Source organism: Phyllobates terribilis, unplaced genomic scaffold, assembly GCF_046119375.1.
Source record: "Phyllobates terribilis strain yellow unplaced genomic scaffold, ASM4611937v1 Scaffold_1__5_contigs__length_1240528914, whole genome shotgun sequence".
Classification (NCBI taxonomy): Eukaryota; Metazoa; Chordata; class Amphibia; order Anura; family Dendrobatidae; genus Phyllobates; species Phyllobates terribilis.
Genome location: NW_027362761.1, coordinates 235,394,968 through 235,420,433, shown reverse-complemented (window position 1 = coordinate 235,420,433; position 25,466 = coordinate 235,394,968).

Below are 25,466 nucleotides of genomic sequence, written 5' to 3'. Positions count from 1 at the left end.
TCCAGACTCACCGGAGAGACGTTCGTCAGGTCCTGCTCAGGGCTCAGGCAGAATCACCTCTTCGCTAAATATGAGAAGTGCCTCTTTGAGCAGACCTCGCTTCCGTTTTTGGGCTACATTATTTCTCAGACCGGCCTACGAATGGATCCAGAGAAACTGTCTGCCATCGAGAAATGGCCCCGACCGGAGGGGTTGAAGGCCATTCAGCGGTTCCTGGGCTTCGCCAACTACTACCGCCTCTTCATACCGCACTTCTCTTCCCGGACTGCCCCAATTTCCGCGCTCACCCGTAAGGGCACTAATCCCAGAGAGTGGCCGCCCGAAGCAGAGGAGGCCTTTCTTTCCTTAAAACAGGCCTTCTCTTCCGCCCCGGTGCTGCATCGCCCAGATGGCAACAAGCAGTTCTTCCTGGAGGTTGACGCCTCCTCCTCTGGAGCCGGAGCGGTACTTACCCAAAAATCATCTTCCGGGAGAATGGTAACTTGTGGCTTCTTCTCCAAACTCTTCTACTCTTCTGAGCGCAACTATTCCATTGGAGATCGAGAGTTATTGGCCATCAAGCTGGCATTGGAGGAGTGGCGTTACCTGCTCGAAGGGGCTCTTCACCCGGTAATAATTTACACTGACCACAAGAACTTGGCTTACCTCCAGCATGCCCAGAGACTTAACCCGCGCCAAGCTCGGTGGTCCTTGTTTTTTGCTCGCTTTGATTTTATTCTTCATTTTCGCCCGGCTGACAAAAACATCAAGGCGGACGCCTTATCCCGATCCTTTCTGGTGTCTGATCTCGAGGAAGAACCGAAACACATCATCGATCCCGCCAGAGTAATGCAGGTGGCTCCCGTGAGTCTAAATCGTCTCCCTCCCGGTAAGACGTTCGTATCAGTACCTGATCGGGAGAAGATCCTACACTGGGGTCACTCGTCTAAACTAGCTGGCCACGCCGGTCAGAAAAAGACCCTCCAGCTTATTACCGGCACTACTGGTGGCCTACCCTGCACAAGGACGTAATAGACTTTGTTTCTGCCTGTGTGTCCTGCGCCCGCAACAAGGTTCCGAGACATCTGCCAGCCGGTCGCCTCCTTCCGCTCCCAGTACCTGCTGCCCCCTGGCAGCATATAGTAATGGACTTTATAACTGATCTCCCCGTCTCTGCCGGTTGTATGGTCATTTGGGTGGTCGCTGACCGCTTTTCCAAGATGGCTCATTTCGTTCCCCTGCCAGGCCTCCCGTCTGCACCTGAGCTGGCTAAAGACTTTATCCGCCACATCTTCCGTCTTCATGGCCTGCCCCTCCACATCGTGTCGGATCGTGGGGTACAGTTCACCTCACGCTTCTGGAGAGCCACTTGTAAACTGCTAGACGTCACCCTGGACTTCTCCTCCGCTTACCACCCACAGTCTAATGGTCAAGTGGAGCGGATCAATCAGAACCTGACCAGTTACCTCCGGCACTTCGTTAATGCCCACCATTCAGACTGGGTGGATCTCCTGCCATGGGCCGAATTTTCTTACAACAATCACGAGAGCGAATCTTCCTCCAAATCCCCGTTTTTTGTATTCTTCGGTCAGTATCCTCGGATCCCATTTCCCGTCTCCACCTCGGTGGACAATCCGGCTGCGGAATCTCTTGTTAACAAATTTTCCTCCATATGGGAGAGTACCCCATCCGCACTCCTTCTGTCATCCGAGCGTATGAAAAGACATGCTGACAAAAAACGTCTGGATCCTCCTCAATTCCGTCCAGGGGATAAAGTCTGGCTCTCGTCCAAGTATGTCCGGCTCAAGATTCCTTCCTATAAGTTAGGGCCTCGGTTCATCGGTCCTCTGGAGGTCATCAGTCAGATCAACCCGGTGGCCTATAAATTGAAACTCCCGGCCAACTTGCGGATCCCTAACTCCTTCCATGTATCTCTCCTCAAACCTGTGGTACTTAACTCTTTTTCCAAGTCTACAGGTACGCCTCCTGCTCCGGTTTCCGCTGAAAACGAATTTGAGGTAGAGAACATTCTGGCCACCAAAAGAGTAAGAGGGAAGACCTTTTTTCTAGTAGATTGGAAGGGGTTTGGTCCTGAAGAGAGAACGTGGGAGCCCCGGGAGAACATCCATGCCCCTCTCATCCTAGCTAAATTTCTCTCTGGCCTAAAAAAGGGGGGGCCTAAAGGGGGGGGTACTGTAGTGCCGGCGTCCCTGCCCTCTGCTAGGCAGGGACGCTGTTCCCCTCACCCCTCTGCTCCGAGCCCGGCCTCCTCCTCCCGCTCTGCTGGCAGCGCGCGCTCCTTCCCGGCCACTGTGCTTAGGGCGCGCGCGCGCGCGCGCTCCCTCCCTCTTAAAGGGGCCGCGCGCGCCGTCCTAAGGAGTCCCCGGCCAATGGCCGGAGGACTTCACCATACATAAGGCACCTCCTCCAAAATGGAGGTGCCCGAGCAATGTTGTTGCACTGTTCACTACTCTGCTTCAGCCCTCAGGTCCCGTTGCCAGTTACCTGCCAGATTCCTGCCAGTTGCTGTCTGATTCCTGCCTGATATTCCGCTTACCTGCCTGCTAGCCTGAGGTCCGACAGTCTGCCTACCGACTCCTGTCAGTCTGTCTAAGGACCAGCTTGCCCGCTCACCTGGGAGCGCTCTTCTGCTACCTGCTTGCTAGCCTGAGGTCCGACGGTCTGCCCTCCAACTCCTGTCAGTCTGTCTATGGACCAGCTTGCCCGCTCACCTGGGAGCGCACATCTGCTACCTGCCTGCTAGCCTACCTGGAGGCTCCGCCGTCACATGCTGTGACCACCTGCCATTCCATAGACTCCTGCCCGCTCACCTGGGAGCGCACACCTGCTACCTGCCTGCTAGCCTACCTGGAGGCTCCGACGTTACGTGCTTTGACCACCTGCCATTCCAGAGACTCCTGCTCGCTCACCTGGGAGCGCACACCTGTTACCTGCCTGCTTGCCTACCTGGAGGCTCCGCCGTCACGTGCTGTGACCACCTGCCATTCCAGAGACTCTCGCTTGCTCACCTGGGAGCACACATCTACCATCTGCCTGCTAGCCTACCTGAGGCTCTGCCATCACAGGTCGTACCTACCCTTTACCTGCCCCGGTCACTTGCCGTGACCTCCTGCCCGTTCATCCAGAGACTGCCCCGGTCACTTGCCGTGACCTCCTGCCCGTTCATCCAGAGACTGCCCCGGTCACTTGCCGTGACCTCCTGCCCGTTCATCCAGAGACTGCCCCGGTCACTTGCCGTGACCTCCAGCCCGTTCACTCAGAGACTGTCCCGGTCACCTGCTGTGACTGCCTGCCCGTCTTCCCTGGTCGCCACCCGCTCCCTTACAAGGACCGCCCCCTTGTATAGTAGCTCAGAGGTTCCGCCTCCCAGACCTGTTACACCTATGGGTTTTTCCTTATTATGTATTAACATATACTTCCTCCTTGCTAGGTTTCTTATATTATACATCTTCTTATAGGCCTGTTATACAATACAGTGTATTTATCATGATACCCCACTAGGCTATTGGTGGACTTTGTTGTGTTTCCCCCACTTTTTGGAGACTTGTGCCCTGTCTTTTTTATTGTATGTTTTTATATTACTAATGAATACAATATTATGTTTTTACACCAGTTTGATTAGAATTTCTTTATATCTGATGGCTACGTGCCATAATGGATTATGATGTGTTATGAATATAGAAGTGTCTAACATTGTATTACTTTTGGATCTATGGGAGGCACTTTGAACACATTTTATAAGTGGTCATAAACGTGTAAAAAACTCATGAAAGAATAAAGTTACGTTAAAACAAAGCACACCATTGTTTTTCTTATGAAATTCTCAATAAGTTTGATGTGTCACATGACCCTCTTCCCATTGAAAAAAATAAAGTTGGATCCAAAATGGCCGACTTCAAAATGGCCGCCATGGTCACCACCCATCTTGAAAAGTTTTCCCCCTCCCATATACTAACGTGCCACAAATAGGAAGTTGATATCATCAACCATTCCCATTTAATTTAGGTGTATCCATATAAATGGCCCACCCTGTACTTGTTTTTGTTGCATCGGCGTCTCTGCCTCCTGCTAAGCAGAGACGCCGCCCCTCTCACCTTCCTGCCCAGCGCGCGGCGTCCTCCTGTGCTCCTTCCCTCGCTGCTGCCGGCACGCGCTCCTTCCCGGGCACTGTGCTTAGGGCGCGTGCGCGCTCCCCCTCTCTTAAAGGGACCGCGCGCGCCGTCCTAAGGAGTCCCAGGGCAATAGCCGGAGGACTTCCCTTATATAAGGCACCTCCTCCAAAATGGAGGTGCCCGAGCAAAGTTGTTGCAAAGCATACTCACCTCTGGTTCAGCCCTCAGGTCCCGTTGCCAGCCTGACTTCCAGTCCTGTCTGCCTGCTTGTCTTCCCTTCAGCCCGACAGTCTGTCTCCTGCATCCGCCAGTCTGTCTATGGGCAAGTCCACCTGCGGAACAGGAAGCACCTGCCAGTTACCTGCCTGCTACCTGCCGTACCTGCTAGCCCGCTCACCTGGGAGCGCTCACCTGCTACCCGCCTGCTAGCCTACCTGGAGGCTCCGCCGTCACTTGCCGTGACCACCTGCCTGCCAGCCAAGAGACTCTTACCCGCTCACCTGGGAGTGCTCACCTGCTACCCGCCTGCTAGCCTACCTGGAGGCTCCGCCGTCACTTGCCGTGACCACCTGCCTGCAAGCCAAGAGACTCTTACCCGCTCACCTGGGAGCGCTCACCTGCTACCCGCCTGCTAGCCTACCTGGAGGCTCCGACGTCACTTGCCGTGACCACCTGCCTGCCAGCCAAGAGACTCTTACCTGCTCTTCCGTCAATTCCCGTGACCACCCGCCTGCTCACCCAGAGACTGCTACCTACCTATTGTGTATACTCGCTACTCCGGTCAGTCTCAGCTATCTGACCCGTGGGAGCCACCTGCTCTAATACAAGGTCGTCTTCAGTATAACACCTGCCCCTCGGGGTCCCTCCTTGTTCCAGGGCACAGAGGTTCCACCACCCGGCCCCGTTACAGTTTGCTCGGGCCATGGAACCCGGTGGCGCCCAAGCTCCCTCGCTCTCTGACCTGTTCCACGAAGTCTCCCGTCAGAGATCCCAACAGGAATCCATCCTGAACCACCTGCGTAATGTCAACTCCCGCCTGGACACACTGACTGCTTCACCTGGACCTGCCTCCAGTCGTACGACTCACGCCCCGACAGCGCCGCTACCCATCAATGCCATGGTACCCGGTCCGGGTCCCCGGCTCTCTGCACCGCCTCGTTTTGGTGGAGATCCTGCCTTGGCTCGAGGCTTCATTAACCAGTGCACCCTGCATTTTGAACTTTTGGCACATCACTTTATCACCGACCGGGCCAAAGTGACTTTCATCATGTCCCATCTCACTGGGGAAGCACTGGCTTGGCTAAATCCCCTGTGGGAGAGAGGGGATCCCCTGGTATCCAACTTGTCAGCTTTCCTCACTGCTTTCCGGAAAGTCTTCGATGAACCGGGACGAAAGACCTCGTCAGCCTCCTCTCTGCTACGTCTCCGCCAAGGGAGTCTCACCGTAGGCCAATATGCCATACGGTTCCGTACCCTCGCTTCTGAGCTTGTCTGGGATAACGAGGCCCTGCTGTCCGTCTTCTGGGAGGGTCTTTCCAGTCGGATTAAAGATGAACTTGCCGGTCGGGACATCCCTACCACCCTAGACGACCTGGTGTCACTTGCTACCCGGATTGACATCCGGTTCCAGGAACGTACCTGTTATGTTCTGCTACCAAAGCTAAGGAAAGAGAGGAGATCTGTCCCTACTATAAGACTCAGCTGAATCCCTACGATGTAACAGGGAACCTGATCCTGCGATCAGACCTGCTAAAGTCCTAATCTAGTCTGTACGGAGACCTATAGATTTGGGGAGGGAATCCCTACAAGTACTAAGGACTGGGAGGAATATGGGACACCTCCTAACAGAAATAGTAGCAGACAGACGAACAAACAAAATAGATAGAACATAGAGGTCCGTAGACCAAGCAAACTAACAGAGTTAGATACAGAGCACAGGCTAGCTAGAAAGTAGATATACAATGAAGTCCAGCAAAGCCAGAAGGGCGGAGCAGGATTAAATAGGCCAACAAGGTCATGTGACCAGCAAAGGAAAAAAAACCTAACAGCAAGGTTCTAACAGTACCCCCCCTTCTAAGAGGATCCTCCGGATCCCCTAGGACCAGGCTTATCAGGAAATCTCCTGTGAAACGCTCTGATAAGTCTGGACGCGGAAACATCATCTGACCTCACCCAAGAGTTATCCTCGGGTCCGAAACCTTTCCAGGCCACAAGATACTGCAAACTACCTCTATACCGTCTAGAGTCAAGGATGCGAGAAATTTCATATTCCCCGTCCTCCACCACCGGAGGAACAGAGGCAGAGGCGTCACCATCCGACACAACAGCTTTTTTTAACAGAGAGACATGAAAGACCGGATTAATTCTCCAGGAGGTAGGAACCTCCAACCTAACAGCAGATTGGTTGACAACCTGAAGCACCTTAAAGGGCCCTACAAACTTGGGACCCAATTTCTTAGAAGGAATCCTCAACCGCAGATTCCTAGAGGACAACCAAACCATGTCACCAACAGCGAACAAAACCTCCTGTCGTTTCCTATCAAAGTAGTCTTTAGATTTTCTGTTGGCCTCCTGAAGATTACCACGCACATCCGTCCAAACTCTTTCCAAATCACCGGAAAAATTCTCCTCCTCAGGCACGGCAGATCCCAACTTGGAGAACGACCCAAACGACGGATGTCTCCCAGAACAACAAAAAAAAGGCGAACAACCAGCAGAAGAAGATGTATGATTGTTCAGAGCAAATTCGGCAAGTGGCAGAAACTCAGACCACCCCTCTTGATTGTCTGCCACAAAACAACGCAAGAACTGCTCAACATCCTGGTTTTTCCTTTCTGTCTGGCCATTAGATTCAGGATGATATCCGGACGAAAACGACAAATGAATTCCCAACCTGTCACAAAAGGCACGCCAAAAACGAGCCACGAACTGAGGACCCCTATCAGAAACAATGTCAGTAGGAACGCCATGAAGTCTGACAATTTCCTTGACAAAGGCCTTAGCGAGAGTTTTAGCGCAGGGCAGTTTGACGAAGGGAACCAAGTGACACATCTTGCTAAAACGGTCCACGACCACCCAGATGACAGTAAAACCCTCAGAGGGGGGAAGGTCAGTTATAAAGTCCATAGCCAAATGTGTCCAAGGAGCACTGGGGACCTCCAAAGGACAAAGCAACCCCGCAGCAGGAGTATGTGAGGACTTAGATCTAGCACATATAGTACATTGGCGCACCCACTTAATGACTTCCTTCTGCCATCCAGGCCACCAAAAACTGCGACCCACCAGTCTCTTGGTCTCAGAGATTCCGGGATGACCTGCCAACCGAGATTCGTGACACTCAACAAACAAATCTCTCCTAAAGGTCCCAGGCACAAACAACCTCCCATGAGGAGTGTTAGATGGGGCATTCTCCTGAGCTTTAAGAATCTCATCTTCCAAAACGGAGTCTAAAGCAGCTATCACAACACCTTCTTGTAAAATGTTTTCCTCTTTCTCAGCACCGACTATGGGAGAAAAACTGCGAGACAAGGCATCCGCCTTAACATTCTTAGTACCAGGGATGTAAGTAACGGAGAAATTAAACCGCGAGAAAAACAGTGCCCACCTAGCCTGACGGGCATTCAGGCGCTTGGCAGCGTCAAGATATATCAGATTTTTATGATCCGTAAGAACCTGAACGGGAAATTCCGCACCTTCCAAGAAGTGGCGCCAGTGTTCAAATGCGAGTTTAATAGCCAATAATTCCCGATTACCAATATCGTAATTCAATTCAGTCTCCGAAAATTTTTTTGAAAAAAATGCACAGGGATGTAATCCATCCCCGTTATCCTGAGACAATACTGCGCCAACCCCCACAGAGGAAGCATCAACCTCAACCAAAAACGGCCTAGTAACATCAGGCTGCATAAGGATGGGAGCAGAGGTGAACCTCTCCTTGAGATACACAAAAGCTTCAATGGCCTCAGAAGACCACTGAACCGTATCAGCACCTTTCCTGGTGAGATCAGTCAGAGGTTTGACAATACTAGAAAAATTTTTTATGAATTTTCTATAGTAATTGGCGAAACCCAAAAACCTCTGTATCGATTTCAAACCAATAGGCCTAGGCCATTCCTGCACAGCCTGAACCTTAACCGGATCCATCTCAAAACCTTTGCTGGAGATAATGTAGCCCAAAAAACTAATTCTCTGTACAGCGAACTCACATTTCTCCAGCTTAGCAAAAAGCGAATTGTCCATTAATAACTGTAATACCTCACGCACGCTCCGCCAATGAGACTCCAGATCTGGCGAATAAATCAAAATGTCATCCAAATACACAACCACATTTTTACCGATCAAAGGTCTAAGGATGTCATTAATCAGATTCTGAAAAAATGCAGGAGCATTAGTAAGACCAAAAGGCATAACCAGATTCTCAAAATGACCCACAGGAGTGTTAAAAGCAGTCTTCCATTCATCACCCTCCTTCATGCGCAACAGATTGTATGCCCCCTTAAGGTCAATTTTAGAGAACCACTTGGCCCCCAATAACTGGTTAAACAGATCAGGAATCAATGGCAGTGGGTAAGGATTGCGTACCGTAATTTTGTTAATCTCACGAAAATCCAGACAAGGACGTAAACCGCCGTCCTTTTTTTTTACAAAAAAAAATCCAACCGCCACAGGAGACTTAGAGGGCCTAATGTGACCGGCGGCCAAACTTGTCTGTATGTATTCCTCCAAAGCCTTCCTCTCAGGAATAGTAAGGTTAAATAAACGACTTTTAGGAAGAGTCGCTCCAGGGACAAATTCAATAGAACAATCATAGTCTCTATGGGGAGGCAAAACCTGCGATTCTTTCTCAGAAAAAACTCTCCAAAAATCCTGAATAGGAACAGGCAATTCTCCCCTATCCAAAGCTGCAATACGCCCGTTACAACACTTGTCATAACATTTATGGCTCCAGGATTTAATTTCACTGGTAGACCAATCCAGTACAGGATTGTGAAATTTTAACCAGGGCAAACCCAATATTACTGGAGAAGGCAAGTTATTCAACACTACCAAATCCAATTTCTCATGGTGAACACCATTAATAGTGAGAGGAAATTCACTGACCTTGAGAGTAATATTCTTCAAAGGGGAGCCATCCACAGAAACCACAGCAATGGGGGATGATAAAGGTTCAGGTTTTAAATTGAGTTTTTCCACGAATCCCCCATCAATAACATTCAGTGTAGACCCGCAATCAACAAACACCCGAAATTCCATTAATTTTTCCTGAGCAATCGTGGAAGCAGCTAAAAATATACCCTTGGAATTTAAACAGGCAATACGGGCGTGACTGACCATTTTTTTTTCTTTCTTCATACGAAGCTCACAGCCTTTAATCAAATGACCAGATTTCCCGCAATAGAAACACAAGCCTTCTGAAAAACGACGGTGTTTTTCTTGAGAGCGAGGTGCCACCGATCCAATCTCCATCGGTTCACCACTGTTAGTACACACATTATCATAACCAGAAACTGACATAGCAGAGGATTTGCTCTCATTAACCCTAGCACGCAGTCTTCTATCCACCCGTATAGCTAATTGCATAGCCTGTTGCAAATCCTCAGGTGTAGGATAAGCAATTAGCAGGTCTTTAACCTTTTCACTGAGCCCAGCAAGAAATAGACTTTTCAGAGCAGAATCGTTCCACCCTGTTTGAGTGGACCAACGACGAAAATGTGTACAATATTTTTCCATATTACCTGATCCTTGTTTTAAAAGTCTCAACTCAGTCTCAGCTGATGCCACACGGTCAGGATCATCATATAATAGTCCTAAAGCAGAAAAAAAACTATCCACTGATCTGAAGCATGTATCACTAGGTTGCAAAGAAAAGGCCCACTCCTGAGGCTCTTTGCGCAAAAGTGACATTATGAACCCTACGCGCTGGGATTCATCCCCAGAGGACTTGGGTCTCAAACGAAAATACAATAAGCAAGCATTTTTAAATGAAAAAAATTCTCGATGTTCACCAAAAAATAAATCCGGCAAACATACCTTAGGCTCCAAGAAATATGCTCCAGGACAGTTACTCACGTGCTGACGGAGCTCGGCCACTTCCAGAGAGAGTCCCTGCAGGTGTTTAGCCAAATCCTGAACCGACACCATGATGGAACAAAAAAAATCTTTCCTTAGAGAATTTATAGGCTGGACTTACTGTTATGTTCTGCTACCAAAGCTAAGGAAAGAGAGGAGATCTGTCCCTACTATAAGACTCAGCTGAATCCCTACGATGTAACAGGGAACCTGATCCTGCGATCAGACCTGCTAAAGTCCTAATCTAGTCTGTACGGAGACCTATAGATTTGGGGAGGGAATCCCTACAAGTACTAAGGACTGGGAGGAATATGGGACACCTCCTAACAGAAATAGTAGCAGACAGACGAACAAACAAAATAGATAGAACATAGAGGTCCGTAGACCAAGCAAACTAACAGAGTTAGATACAGAGCACAGGCTAGCTAGAAAGTAGATATACAATGAAGTCCAGCAAAGCCAGAAGGGCGGAGCAGGATTAAATAGGCCAACAAGGTCATGTGACCAGCAAAGGAAAAAAAACCTAACAGCAAGGTTCTAACAGTACCAAGGAGACCACCCGTGAGAGAAGGTTTCCCCGCCTTGCTCCTAACTTCCAGAGACCTGTCTCTTCTTCAGTCACTCCTCGGGTGCACTCACCCGAGCCCATGCAGGTCGACCAGACCAAGTTGGTCAAATCCCGCCAGGAGTCACGCTGGGCCGAGGGGAGCTGTTTCTATTGTGGCAGCAAGGAGCACCTGATCCGTTCCTGCCCGGAGAGGCCGGGAAACGCCGGTGTCTAGGATCGCTCGGAGAGGTCGTCCTAGACAAAAGTAAGTCCTCTCCCTCCCTGACTTTGTCTGTCTCTCTCTCCTGGGGAGAGGATCGGCACTTTGAAATCGCCCACCTGGACTCTGGAGCTGCTGGGAACCTCATCTCCCAGTCCTTAGTAGAGAGATACCATATTCCCACCAAGCCTCTCACTGAACCTTTGTCAGTTGCCTCCGTGGATGGTAAACTCCTTCCAGTGCCCATCCTGCTCGTCACTGAACCCTTAACTCTGCAGGTGGTAATGCTGCACTCTGAGAAGATCTCCTTCCATGTGCTATCCTTACTCTCTCACTCCCTGTTGCTAGGTCTACCTTGGCTCCAGACACATGAACCCGTATTGAACTGGCGATCCGGTGAAGTACTCCGGTGGGGTCCTGACTGCCATAAAACCTGCCTGGTTCCGGTCCGTCCAGCTCGCCCTCCGCCTACTCCAGCTAATCTACCCGGTCTCCCGGCTCCATACTGGCCCTATGCGGACGTCTTCGGTAAAAAGGAAGCAGAGACGTTGCCACCCCATAGGCCATATGACTGCCCGATCGACCTGGTACCTGGCGCCACTCCTCCCCGTGGGCGTATCTACCCGTTGTCTGCAGCCGAAACCCGGGCCATGTCTGAATACATTGAAGAAAATCTGGCTAGGGGATTTATCCGAAAATCTACCTCCCCGGCTGGAGCCGGATTCTTCTTTGTCAAAAAGAAAGACGGCTCGCTACATCCCTGTATAGACTACAGAGGACTCAATCTAATCACTGTAAAAAACAAATACCCCCTGCCGCTCATCTTCGAATTGTTTGACCATCTCAAGGGCACCAGGATCTTCTCCAAGCTGGATTTATGAGGAGCATATAACCTGGTCCGTATCCGTCAAGGAGACGAGTGGAAGACAGCTTTCAATACCCGGGACGGTCACTATGAGTACCTTGTGATGCCCTTTGGTCTCTGTAACGCCCCCGCTGTCTTTCAAGAGCTGGTCAACGACATCTTCCGTGACCTCCTGTACTCCTGCGTAGTGGTATACCTGGACGATATCTTGGTCTTCTCTCCGGATATTCCCACACACCGGAGGGATGTTCGTCAGGTCCTGCTTAGGCTTCGGCAGAACCACCTCTATGCCAAATACGAGAAGTGCCTCTTCGACCAGACCTCCCTTCCATTCTTGGGCTACGTTATCTCCCAGACAGGTCTGCAAATGGATCCTGAGAAGCTCTCTTCTGTTCTAAAATGGCCCCTTCCAGAAGGTTTGAAGGCGATACAGCGATTCCTGGGCTTCGCCAATTACTATCGTCTTTTCATCCCACACTTCTCGTCCCGGACTGCTCCCATATCTGCGCTTACCCGTAAGGGGGCAAATCCCAAGGTAGGGTCGCCTGAAGCCGAGGAGGCCTTCCTTTCCTTAAAGAGAGCCTTCGCCTCTGCCCCCGTCCTGCACCGTCCGGACTGTAATAAACAATTCTACCTGGAGGTTGATGCCTCCTCCGGAGCGGTACTCACCCAAAAATCTTCTACCGGGAGAATGGTAACCTGCGGCTTCTTCTCCAAACTCTTCTCCTCGTCTGACCGCAACTACTTCATAGGAGACCGTGAATTGCTAGCCGTCAAATTGGCATTGGGGGAGTGGCGCTATCTGCTTGAAGGGGCTCTTTACCCGGTAATCATCTACACGGATCACAAAAACCTGGCATATCTCCAAAATGCCCAGAGACTCAATCCTCGCCAGGCCCGGTGGTCGTTGTTTTTTGCCCGCTTCGACTTCATTCTTCATTTCCGCCCGGCGGACAAGAACGTCAAAGCTGATGCCTTGTCCCGGTCCTTCCTGTCCTCCAATCAAGAGGAGGAGCCTACGCACATCATTGACTCCTCCAAGGTGATGAATGTGGCCCCCTTGGATCTGACCCGTCTTCCACCCGGTAAGACGTTTGTAGCAGTACCAGATCGGGAGAGGGTTCTTCGCTGGGGACATTCTTCTAAACTAGCTGGCCATGCTGGCCAGAAGAAGACATTCCAGCTCATTACCCGGCATTACTGGTGGCCTACCCTGCGTAAGGACGTTGTAGACTTCGTCGCGGCCTGTTCATCCTGTGCCCGTAACAAAGTTCCCAGACATCTACCAGCTGGCCATCTCCTGCCCCTGCCCGTACCTGCTGCTCCATGGCAGCACATTGCTATGGACTTTATCACCGATCTTCCTGTTTCTGCCGGTTGTACAGTCATTTGGATGGTCGTTGACCGCTTTTCTAAAATGGCCCACTTCATTCCCCTGCCTGGTCTCCCATCTGCACCCGAGCTGGCTAAAGACTTTATCCGCCACATCTTCCGTCTCCATGGCCTACGCCTCCACATTGTGTCGGATCGTGGGGTTCAGTTCACCTCACGCTTCTGGAGAGCCACATGTAAGCTGCTAGACGTCACCCTGGATTTCTCCTCCGCTTACCACCCACAGTCCAATGGTCAAGTGGAGCGGATCAATCAGATCCTGACCAGCTACCTCCGGCACTTCGTTAATGCCCACCATTCGGATTGGGTGGATCTCCTACCATGGGCCGAGTTGTCTTATAATAACCATGAGAGCGAATCCTCTTCCAAATCCCCGTTCTTTATAGTCGGTGGCCAACATCCCCGGATTCCAGTTCCTGTCTCCGCTTCTGTGGACAACCCTGCCGCAGAGTCTCTTGTCAGCGAATTTTCTACTATTTGGGAGAGTACCAGGTCCGCTCTTCTTCTGTCCTCCGAGCGGATGAAGAGATATGCTGATAAGAGACGTCTGGATCCACCTCAATTACGTCCGGGAGACAAGGTTTGGATCTCTTCCAAACATGTGCGGCTCAAAGTACCCTCCTACAAGTTGGGCCCTCGGTTCATCGGACCCTTCGAAGTCCTCAGGCAAATTAACGCATTCCCAACTCCTTCCACGTATCCCTCCTCAAACACGTTGTCCTTAACACTTTTTCCGACAATTCAGGTACTCCTCCTACTTTGGTTTCTGCTGAGGACGTCTTTGAAGTGGAGAGTATCCTGGCCACCAAGAGGGTAAGAGGGAGAGCCTTTTTTCTGGTGGATTGGAAGGGGTTTGGTCCTGAGGAAAGAACTTGGGAACCCAGGGAGAACATCAACACTCCGCTTCTCCTTGAGAAATTTTTCTCTGGCCTAAAAAAGGGGGGGCCTAAAGGGGGGGGTACTGTTGCATCGGCGTCTCTGCCTCCTGCTAAGCAGAGACGCTGTCCCTCTCACCTTCCTGCCCAGCGCGCGGCGTCCTCCTGTGCTCCTTCCCTCGCTGCTGCCGGCGCGCGCTCCTTCCCGGGCACTGTGCTTAGGGCGCGCGCGCGCTCCCCCTCTCTTAAATGGACCGCGCGCGCCGTCCTAAGGAGTCTCCGGCCAATAGCCGGAGGACTTCCCATATATAAGGCACCTCCTCCAAAATGGAGGTGCCCGAGCAAAGTTGTTGCAAAGCATACTCACCTCTGCTTCAGCCCTCAGGTCCCGTTGCCAGCCTGACTTCCAGTCCTGTCTGCCTGCTTGTCTTCCCTTCAGCCCGACAGTTTGTCTCCTGCATCCACCAGTCTGTCTATGGGCAAGTCCACCTGCGGAACATGAAGCACCTGCCAGTTACCTGCCTGCTACCTGCCGTACCTGCTAGCCCGCTCACCTGGGAGCGCTCCCCTGCTACCCGCCTGCTAGCCTACCTGGAGGCTCCGCCGTCACTTGCCGTGACGACCTGCCTGCCAGCCAAGAGACTCTTACCCGCTCACCTGGGAGCGCTCACCTGCTACCCGCCTGCTAGCCTACCTGGAGGCTCCGACGTCACTTGCCGTGACCACCTTCCTGCCAGCCAAGAGACTCTTACCTGCTCTTCCGTCACTTACCATGACCACCCGCCTGCTCACCCAGAGACTGCTACCTACCTATTGTGTCCACTCGCTACTCTGGTCAGTCTCAGCTATCTGACCCGTGGGAGCCACCTGCTCTAATACAAGGTCGTCTTCAGTATAACACCTGCCCCTCGGGGTCCCTCCTTGTTCCAGGGCACAGAGGTTCCACCACCCGGCCCCGTTACAGTTTTTATCATTCCTATGTGACTAGAGAGGTGGACACTGATATCTGGTCATTGCTAAGTGTTATATCACATTTGCCCTTCTAGCATTAAAGGGAATCTGTCATGCGTTTCATGCTGCCCAAACCATGGGCAGCATGAATCAGAGCCTGACTGCACAATTGCAGACAGGTATAGTTTTCTGAAAACATATAGTTAGAAGATCCACCAGGGACCATAACCAGAGACGAGACTAGTCCGACACCTCGCCAGGCCGCCTTTTACAAATGGAGCAGGGCTTGGAGAAGCTGGTAGTCTCGTCTCTGGATATGATTACCGGACAGATCTTCTAAGTATATTTCCTCTGAAATGCCGAAGGTTTTAATAAAAAAAACATACCTTGCTGCAGTCGTTCCGCCAGGCTCTGACTCGTGTTGCCCGCGGTTTGTCGCGTGACAGGTTCCCTTTAAATAATCTTGTATCTCTGTAAGTCTATAATTTATGGACAGCGAGCAGTTAAATGCTGTCTAATACTTACTCAGGGTAATGCTTTCTCAACAAGATTAGTTCATTAGTGGTTTCACCTCTGTTTACAGCTGTTCTAACAACTCCACTAAGTTGTTATCCATACGCTTACTCAGGCTGTACGTTCCCAGAAAAATTACCATAATTTTCCATTATCCTCCATTGTATCATATTACTCCAAACCTGTCAAAATCTTTGTGCTTCTACCTCCACAGAACAGAAGATCAGTCTCGCTTCAACTATGACTTTGTGTTGGTGTGGATAACGTCTTTAATCTTTGTGCTTTCTTCTTCCTGAATCTAGGGCATGTGTATCAACTATCAACTGGTTGTATCGTATTCTTTATACATATGAAAAAAGTCTCAGAAATTGTTATAACAACTTGTAAGATATTGTGATAATACATCTCCTACCTACCCTGCTCGATGAGTGTTGTAGGATCATACAAAATGCTGTTTTCACTATTATTACTATTATTAATAGTATGTTCCTTAGAAAGTGTGTAGCAAATAAATCAAACTATATTCAACCAGAAAACGTGTGCCACTATTAACAGTCTATATTGTAAGAATGATAGAGATGATCGAATCAAATCGAATTTCATGAAACACACAAGTCTCAAGTGAATTCGAAAAATGAGCGATTCGATTAACATGAATTGCAAATAAAACGGCATAATCATTTTACACCTGCAGTGCCACCAACCTAGAGAGACTATCATAGCCGATGTCTCTGATGGTGGTAATCTAGGAGTTAAAGGGAACCTGTCATGTAAAAAAAAGCAATTAACCTACAGATATGAGGTTAATCTGCAGGTTTATAGCAGTGCGGCCACCACACTGAGAGCCCCACTGCCAGGAGGAAATTAACTTTATCCTCCCCAGCAGGCTCAGTCTTTCAGTCATAAAGATGTTGCCAGTACTTTTTCAGTCACCACTCTTTGTATAGAGAATGGTTTCTGTGACCGTGTTCCTGGCACTGACTGACAGCTGATGTTCGGTCTCCACATAAAGCGATTGGAGGTGTAGCTGATAGACAAGATGCTGTGAGATTTTTTCCCTTACCTCCGTATCCAAAATGGGGAGCAGATAGGACCAGCACAGACTCAGCATCCGTAGACTTGAATGTAGAACCACAGCGAGGGTGCAATTCAAGACTTGGTTTATTTAACCAGATACAGATATAATACTTGATAGTACAATCCTGTAACTTTCACTGAAGCCGCTGACGTCGGTTGCTGCTGGTCAGAAATTGATGACTTCGCTAGCCCACTAAGTGGTTCCTGTCTCACAGCAACTCTGGCTATAGAATGGCTGCCAAGAGCAAGTGACCCACCAACTGCCATATGAAGCCACGCCCAGTTTGAACCAACTTAATTGGAACGAACGAGAGTAAGCAGTGAATAAATACCGACCAGCAGATGGCGACGTAGCGATAATATATTTAGCAGCCCTCAACAAAGTGGATCTATCAACAACATAGGTCTCAGAAGAATATAGCAGAGTCAGGGATATTCTAGGATTAAACTTTAGAGAGAAAGCAACATAGCGCCATACATTGAGTCCTGTGGCTTTATTGGCAACCCCAACCCATCATTCTATATGTGTAAAAGATGTCACATATCCAAAATATCTTCTAACACCTCAATAATATGTAATGTTCATTACACAACTGGGGTCTTGAGCTATTCCTTCTCCATATACGACGAGTGCCAGCTATCTTATCCAGCTCATACCCACGTGCTATTGCCATAATCTGAAATAATTCAGTATACCAATGTTGTTCTGTCATATTACTAATTCCAATTTTAGTCTCCAGTTCCCTACTGGGACTAAAAGAAAAAGGTGTACAATAACTTAAACAAATCTAAAATAAAAACAAAAACAGATAACCAGGCGATATAAAATTGCGCGTAAAATAAGGGAGTAGTTTAAAAATTGGTGTTTAGTACCACCAAGCTCAATATTGGTGTTAAGTATCACCAAACTAAATACACACAATGGATAAAAAGGTATTAATAAATAATAAATAAAAGATAAGTAAATGGATAGTTAGGGTTTCTGATAGTAGTACCCGTTAGGTGGATGCAATACGAGGCTCTGGCTGCAGCAGGACGCTCAGGCTCTGCCAGAGGGCCGGCGTCTGTAAGATAAGGTGGTAGTTGTATTATTATAGACGGAGTGGTCAGTGGTCACTATTGGCTGGCTGTATAGTATTGGCTAGGTACCTGTCTTGGTGTAGATTTCAGAGGGGGGTGCAGCAGGAAGCTCTGGCTGACAATAGCAGGTAACTCCATTGGTATATCACTGACCACTGGTCACCCACTCACCAACCCCCCAAAAAAACCTAACCAGCTTGTCTTCATCTCAGGTACCATTACCTTTAACCTCACTCCACCTACCACAAGGAGCCACCAATCAAGTATAGCAGATCTACGAACCTCTGTCTCCTAAAATCAACCACTCATATTGAGCACCTTGACAACCTGAGAAGCAAGACACTAGCCAACTATCCATTTACTTATTTTTTATTTATTATTTATTAATACCTTTTTATCTATTGTGTGTATTTAGTTTGGTGATACTTAACACCAATATTGAGCTTGGTGGTACTAAACACCAATTTTTAAACTACTCCCTTATTTTACGCGCAATTTTATATCGCCTGTGTATCTCAATAAAAGTCTAATCCTTTTAACCAAGCATCTCTCCCCTTCTTTCTCCAATCTCACTACCATTAGCGCGAATTTATATCTTTACATTTTTACCTTGACTTAGTTCAAACTCGGACATTCGTGGTTCCCTGTCCACAAATTCGCTGCCATTGCTAGTGACTAGCTTTACAGCGCCTCCTACACCCAATACCAAAAACAGATAACCACCATCTATTTCTTCAGTCGGGTCACTTCAAAATTACTGAGGTTGGAGACCTTGAAAGGCATTGAAGACATTAAAAGGAGTTGTCTACACTCCTAGGAGACCTCAGAGTATTAGGCACATCTTTCCAGAACCATTGGACTTCCCGTGCTTTGCGATGAATTTACTCACTGCAAATCAAATTTTTGGAAAGAAATTGCTGAAGTTGGCGAAATCCAATTTAGAAAGGTTCGATCTTCTCTAGTGAATGGAGTTCTGACCAGGACAGTTTTTAATATGCTGAATGGCCTTCAACAACCCTAGCATAAATGGCCTCTACGTTCTGCTGATCGTGTGTGAAGGAAAGTATGTGGTAAAACCTTTGTAGCAATTAGCACTAATAATAATCTTTATTTTTATATAGTGCCAACATATTCCACAGTGCTTTACATTATCATCATTGTCCCCATTGGGGCTCACAATCTACATTCCCTATCAGTGTCTTTGGAGTGTGGGAGGAAACCAGAGAACCCGGAGGAAACCCACGCAAACACAGGGAGAACATACAAACTCCTTGCAGATGTTGTCCTTGGTGGGATTTGAACCCAGGACCCCAGCGTTACAAGGCTGCAGTGCTAACCACGGATCCACCGTGCTGCTCTAGCACTGATTTTTACTGCACATAACATGTCTCTTTAGGCCAGCTTCACACATCCGACATTCTTAATCTGAGTACAGGATACAATGTACTGGGCTCTTGACCAGGTCATCAATGTCCAAGAAGTGGAAAACCCTTTTACAAATGTTATCTGCGTGACAGCGTGGCAAATCAGGGATGTTCGTGGGCGGAGCCAATTTTTGGGCGCGAACAAGCCGGAACCCCGAACACGAACCCGAATTTGAAATGCCGAACAAATTCACTCAACACTATATAACAGAAATAAACACTTGAAATCGATCACTCTGTTTGTAATGACTCTATGTAATATGAGTTTCACTTTTTGTATTTGAAGAACTGAAATAAATTAACTTTTTGATGATATTCTAATTTTGTGAGATGTACCTGTATGTCCGGCCCATAGATCTTAACAGCTCATTTACATATTAAGAAAAAAGTGGATTTCTTGGAAATAAGAAATCAGATCGCAGATATGAAGATATCATTTTATTCAATTTTCTATGACCTACATGCCCTTATAGACGGCTTAGGAAAGTTGATCCTACTGACAGATTCCCTTTAACTCCAATCCTCAGCTACTCCCAACAGGTCATGCCCTCAGGGTTTCTTTAGTATTGCCTAGGTGATGTAATTAATTACTTTCACGGCCTCAGAAATTGAGTGTTCTAGTTGTATGCTATCCTCCAATACTGACCTGCTACAGGTACTTGAGGACATGGGTTGAAAAACATTGCCTGAGACAAATATGTTGTTCTTAGCCCATCAAGTTCCAGCCCTGCCTTTCCAGAACAATACTCTACAAAAGCAGAGATAAATTCTGTTCCAAGCAGCAATTTCCTTGATTACAAACACTTCAACTCCTACCGCTCATCTCCTCCTCCCCATCCACAGCTTTCACTGCTTAGATCCTTGCATCAGACATGACATATCAACACACCTGCCACTTAGTAACCCTTCTAATTTATCTGTAACGCTTCTTCTAGCTCTTTTAGTCCACTCATAATCTAACATTACACCCTGTCTGCTTGACCCAATTTCTTCTGTTCCGCTTTGTGCAATTACTCTACCATCTCCGCTCTAACTCTACTATAGTATTTGACCTCTTCCTGTACATAGGTGTCTTACCCTCTGCTATAAAACATGCAATCATGCCGTTTATACTGAAGAAACCCTCACTTGACCCTTCTCTACTCCAATTATCATGCAGTTTCCTCCTCACATATACAATAAAACTATTCAAAGGTATTGTCTGTAACATACTAGCCATATTCTGCAAATCCAGACAACTTCTCAACTTTTTTTCTATATTTTTTTTTTTTTTATCAGCACATTTAACCAAAGTGATGCTAACAAAAGTGAACAATAACCTTGGAGGCAAAAGAAAAGGTCACTTTTCCCACTGCTTCTCTTCTTGATCGCTCTTCCGCACCTGGCACACCAGCCACCTTTTTCTCCTACTAGATCTACACTCCTTGGGCATTCTTCTGCACACTGAGATCCTATGTTTTTTTTCTTCTCTTTTCTTCCGGCAAGTTTACTTCAAAGGCGCATCATCCTCTTCCTCTTGGCTTGCTGTTAAAGCACATTAATGTTCTGTCCATGGCCTACTGCTCTTGTCTGTGTAATCTCGCTTGGCATCCTTGGGCTGCTTTCACACCCACTGTATGTACAGATAGTATCCATATCTTTAAAGGAGTATTCTCATTTCATACATTTGTGGCAGAATCGAATGAATGGGAATTCTGACCACCTCTCCACTGACATCTGTGTGGTTAGGGCCCTGCTCTTGAGACTGATGTACATCCCACTGGAGGGACCTCCATCTAATATACATTTATGGCATAGCCTGTTGATATGCTATACATTTACGAGATGGGAATACCCCTTTATGGTGGCTCTATCACCATAGAATAAAAATTACAAATATTATTAGACATCTTAGACCTGATGAGGCTGGTGTATTTACTTTGAAAAATCAATGTGAGAATAACTGAATGACCCTTATTGAAGTGACTTGCTTGATATTAAAATGTCTTTCTTAATAGCAGGAACTTTGAAAAAGGAATATACAGGTGCTTCTCACAAAATTTGAATATCATCAAAAAGTTAATTTATTTCAGTTCTTCAATGCAAAAAGTGAAACTCATATATTATGTAGAGTCATTACAAACAGAGCGATCTATTTCAAGTGTTTATTTCTGTTAATGTTGATGATTATGGCTTACAGCCAATGAAAACACAAAAGTCATTATCTCAGTAAATTAGAATAATTAACAAAAAACACCTGCAAAGGCTTCCTATGTGTTTAAAAAGGTACCTTAGTCTGTTTCAGTAGGCTCCACAATCCTGGGGAAGACTGCTGACTTGACAGATGTCCAGAAGGCAGTCACTGACACACTCCACAAGGGGGGTAAGCCACAAAAGGTCATTGCTAAAGAAGCTGGCTGTTCACAGAGTGCTGTATCCAAGCATATTAATGGAAAGGTGAGTGGAAGGAAAAAGTGTGGTAGAAAAAGGTGCAAAAGCAACTGGGATAACCGCAGCCTTGAAAGGATTGTTAAGAAAAGACCATTAAAAAATTTGGGGGAGATTCACAAGGAGTAGACTGCTGCTGGAGTAGTTGCTTCAAGAGCCACCACACACAGACGTATCCAAGACATGGGCTACAAGTGTCGCATTCCTTGTGTCAAGCCACTCATGACCAATAGACAACACCAGAAGCGTCTTACCTGGGCCAAGGAGAAGAAGACCTGGACTGTTGCTCAGTGGTCTAAGTGTTGTTTTCAGATGAAAATAAATTTTGCATTTCATTTGGAAATCAAGGTCCCAGAGTCTGGAGGAAGAGTGGAGAGGCCACAATCCAAGCTGCTTGAGGACTAGTGTGAAGTTTCCACAATCAGTGATGGTTTGGGGAGCCATGTCATCTGCTGGTGTAGGTCCACTGTGTTTTATCAAGACCAAAGTCAGCGCAGCCGTCTACCAGGAAATGTTAGAGCACTTCATGCTTCCCTCTGCCGACAAGCTTTATGGAGATGGAAATTTCATTCTCCAGCAGGACTTGGCACCTGTCCACACTGCCAAAAGTACCAATACCTGGTTTAAAAACAACAGTATCACTGTGCTTGATGGGCCAGAAAACTCGCCTGACCTTAACCCCACAGAGAACCTATGAGATATTGTCAAGAGGAAGATGAGAGACACCAGACCCAACAATGCAGACGAGCTGAAGGCTGATATCAAAGCAACCTGGGCTTCCATAACACCTCAGCAGTGCCACAGGCTGATCACCTCCATGCCGCGCCACATTGATGCAGTAATTGATGCAAAAGGAGCCCCGACCAAGTATTGAGTGCATTTACTGAACATACATTTCAGTAGAACAACATTTCGGATTTTAAAAACCTTTTTCAAGCTGTTATAAAGTATTCTAATTTACTGAGATAATGACTTTTGTGTTTTCATTGGCTGTAAGCCATAATAATCAACATTAACAGAAATAAACACTTGAAATAGATCACTCTGTTTGTAATGACTCTATATAATATATGAGTTTCACTTTTTGTAGTGAAGAACTGACATAAATTAACTTTTTGATTATATTTTAATTTTGTGAGAAGCACCTGTATTACCATTCTGACAGATTTTCAAAGTAAGTTCACCTTCTTTATCAGGTCTAGGAGATCTATTTAATAATGTACTGCACAATGTGTTGATAAAAGAGCATAGTTACATAATAATAAACAAAATCAATTATCAGTAGTAACATTATTCATTATTAATAATTATTAATTATGACATACAATCTTAAAGGGAACATGTTAGCTACTTCACGCTGCCCTCTGATTGAGTAGCAATAGGCGCTCTGTCAGTGGGTTTATTACTTATTATAGTGTCGTTATGTGCCTTTAAAGAAACACTCCCATTGACATTTTTATCCTCTTAATATATTGCAATCGTAATATTATATAGCACTGTGTACTTACAATTGCTCATTTTGCCTTTCTACCCAGTTAATTCTTCTATTTTCCATTAGATCTATGACAGCATATGATTAAAAACTGACTAGATGAATCCTTCTAAGTTCTATGTAGAAACTCTATGTACGAAGTCACTTTTGCCTGCATGAGTCATCATTAGAACTAGAAAGTCCCTGGCAGCCCAGCTCCAGCTCCACCTCCTCTTCAACTTCTGACCCGGCTGCTCCGTTCCTCCTCCCTGCCAGGGATTTTGCAGTGATGTAAAATTGTAGTTCTAATGACGACTCATGCAGGGAAAATTGATTTCCTGTTTCTACTTAGAACTTAGAAGGATTCAGCTAGTCAGTTTTTAATCATGTTATGAAAACTTCTGAATTTTTTTGACAGGTTCCCTTTAATAGCCACATTCAGCTCTAAAAAATGGTTCTGAGCCACATCCAATTTTTTTCTGTTTTTTTTTAAACTTTCTAGTTTCAAAAATGTTTTATTAATTTTAACAAACATAGTTACTAGATAACAAAGCATATTCCCCGTGCAAGGGGTCAAGATATGTTCTAATACATAAAGTATGCATATTTTATGTGTAGATCATTGTAGAACAAACAAACAATTAACATATTTTAAGGGCAAGGATCAGACAAAGGGGATGAGGGTAAAAATGAAACATGGTATCATCCATCAACTAATACTTAATCAAGGTAAGTTGGTATATATATAGGAAAGAACAATCATTAAAGTTAACGTTGTCATGGCGATATCAGTATAGCCTGACTTAAATTCTGGTCATGTTGTGATTCCATCCATGGCGTCCATTTTTTAAACTTTTTAATTTATATATTTATTTTGATCATTCCCTCAGGTGGCTTGAACCTGCCATCATCTGATCGCTTAGACTATATAGTGAAAAACCATAGAATTGTAGTATATAGTATAAATTGCATTCTCCCATTAAGCAAAGTCTGCACAGGCGACTGAGCTTCACAAGAGTATCAAGATGGCAGAGACACAGTATCACCTGTAAATTGCGTTCTCCAAAGAAGATCAGCCTGTAGCTGAGCTTCAATGGAGTACCAAGAGGGCAGCGATGGGAGATTTCGGCAGGCCCCCGGCTGCATGGTAAACCATCAGTGTCCTAGTAGGGGCAATACGAACAAGTGCGCATTGGTAATGATTATTATTTATTATTATTATTATTATTTATTATTATAGCGCCATTTATTCCATGGCACTTTACATGTGAAAAAGGGGTATACATACAAGAACAATTACAGTAGTCTTGAACACAATGTGACAGTGACTGGTACAGGAGGAGCGAGGACCCTGCCCGCGAGGGCTCACAATCTACAAGGGATGGGTGAGGATACAGTAGGTGAGGGTAGAGCTGGTCGTGCAGCGGTATGGTGGAGCGGTGGTTACTGCAGGTTGTTGGCTTGTCGGAAGAGGTGGGTCTTCAGGCTCTTTTTGAAGGTTTCCACGGTCGACGAGAGTCTGATGTGTTGGGGTAGAGAGTTCCAGAGAAGAGGGGAAGCACGGGAGAAATCTTGTATGCGATTGTGGGAGGAGGAGATTAGAGGGGAGTAGAGAAGAAGATCTTGTGAGGATCGGAGGTTGCGTGCGGGTATGTAGCGGGAGACTAGGTCAGAGATATATGGAGGAGACAGGTTGTGGATGGCTTTGTATGCCATGGTTAGGGTTTTGAACTGGAGTCTCTGGGCAATGGGGAGCCAGTGAAGAGATTGACAGAGAGGAGAGGCCGGGGAATAGCGGGGGGACAGGTGGATTAGTCGGGCAGCAGAGTTTAGGAAGGATTGGATGGGTGCAAGAGTGTTGGAAGGGAGGCCACAGAGCAGGAGGTTGCAGTAGTCAAGGCTGGAGATGATGAGGGCATGCACTAGTGTTTTTGCAGATTCATGGTTGAGGAATGTGCGGATCCGGGAGATATTTTTGAGTTGGAGTCAAATGATGACAGCAGTATCTAAATGGTTACCAGCAGTAATCGGAACGCAGTAATCAGAAGCTCTGGTCACTGCTGTCTGACACAGATGCTAGCTATGTAGCATAGCCAGGATGTACCATGTGTGGAGGGAGCTCAGTTCCTGAACCCTCTTAGTCATCCAGTGCAGGACACAAGGTTACGCCAATATACAGGAAGGTTTTAAAGGAGTGCTGTCCCATGATGGGATCTCCATGTACAGGATGTATTATCTTAAAAACATGCTTTAAATTTCCAGTTCTTCAAACAGTGTACTGATAGTGTAGGTCAGGGTTCCTCAACTTTTCTTACCTTACAGGGAACCTGTCATGTTGGATTATGCTGTTAATCTGCAGGTTATGAAAGTGCGGCATCCGGGAGAAAATTTATTTTATTCTTCCTTCGAAGCCTCCAACTTTCAGTCATATAGACATACCAGA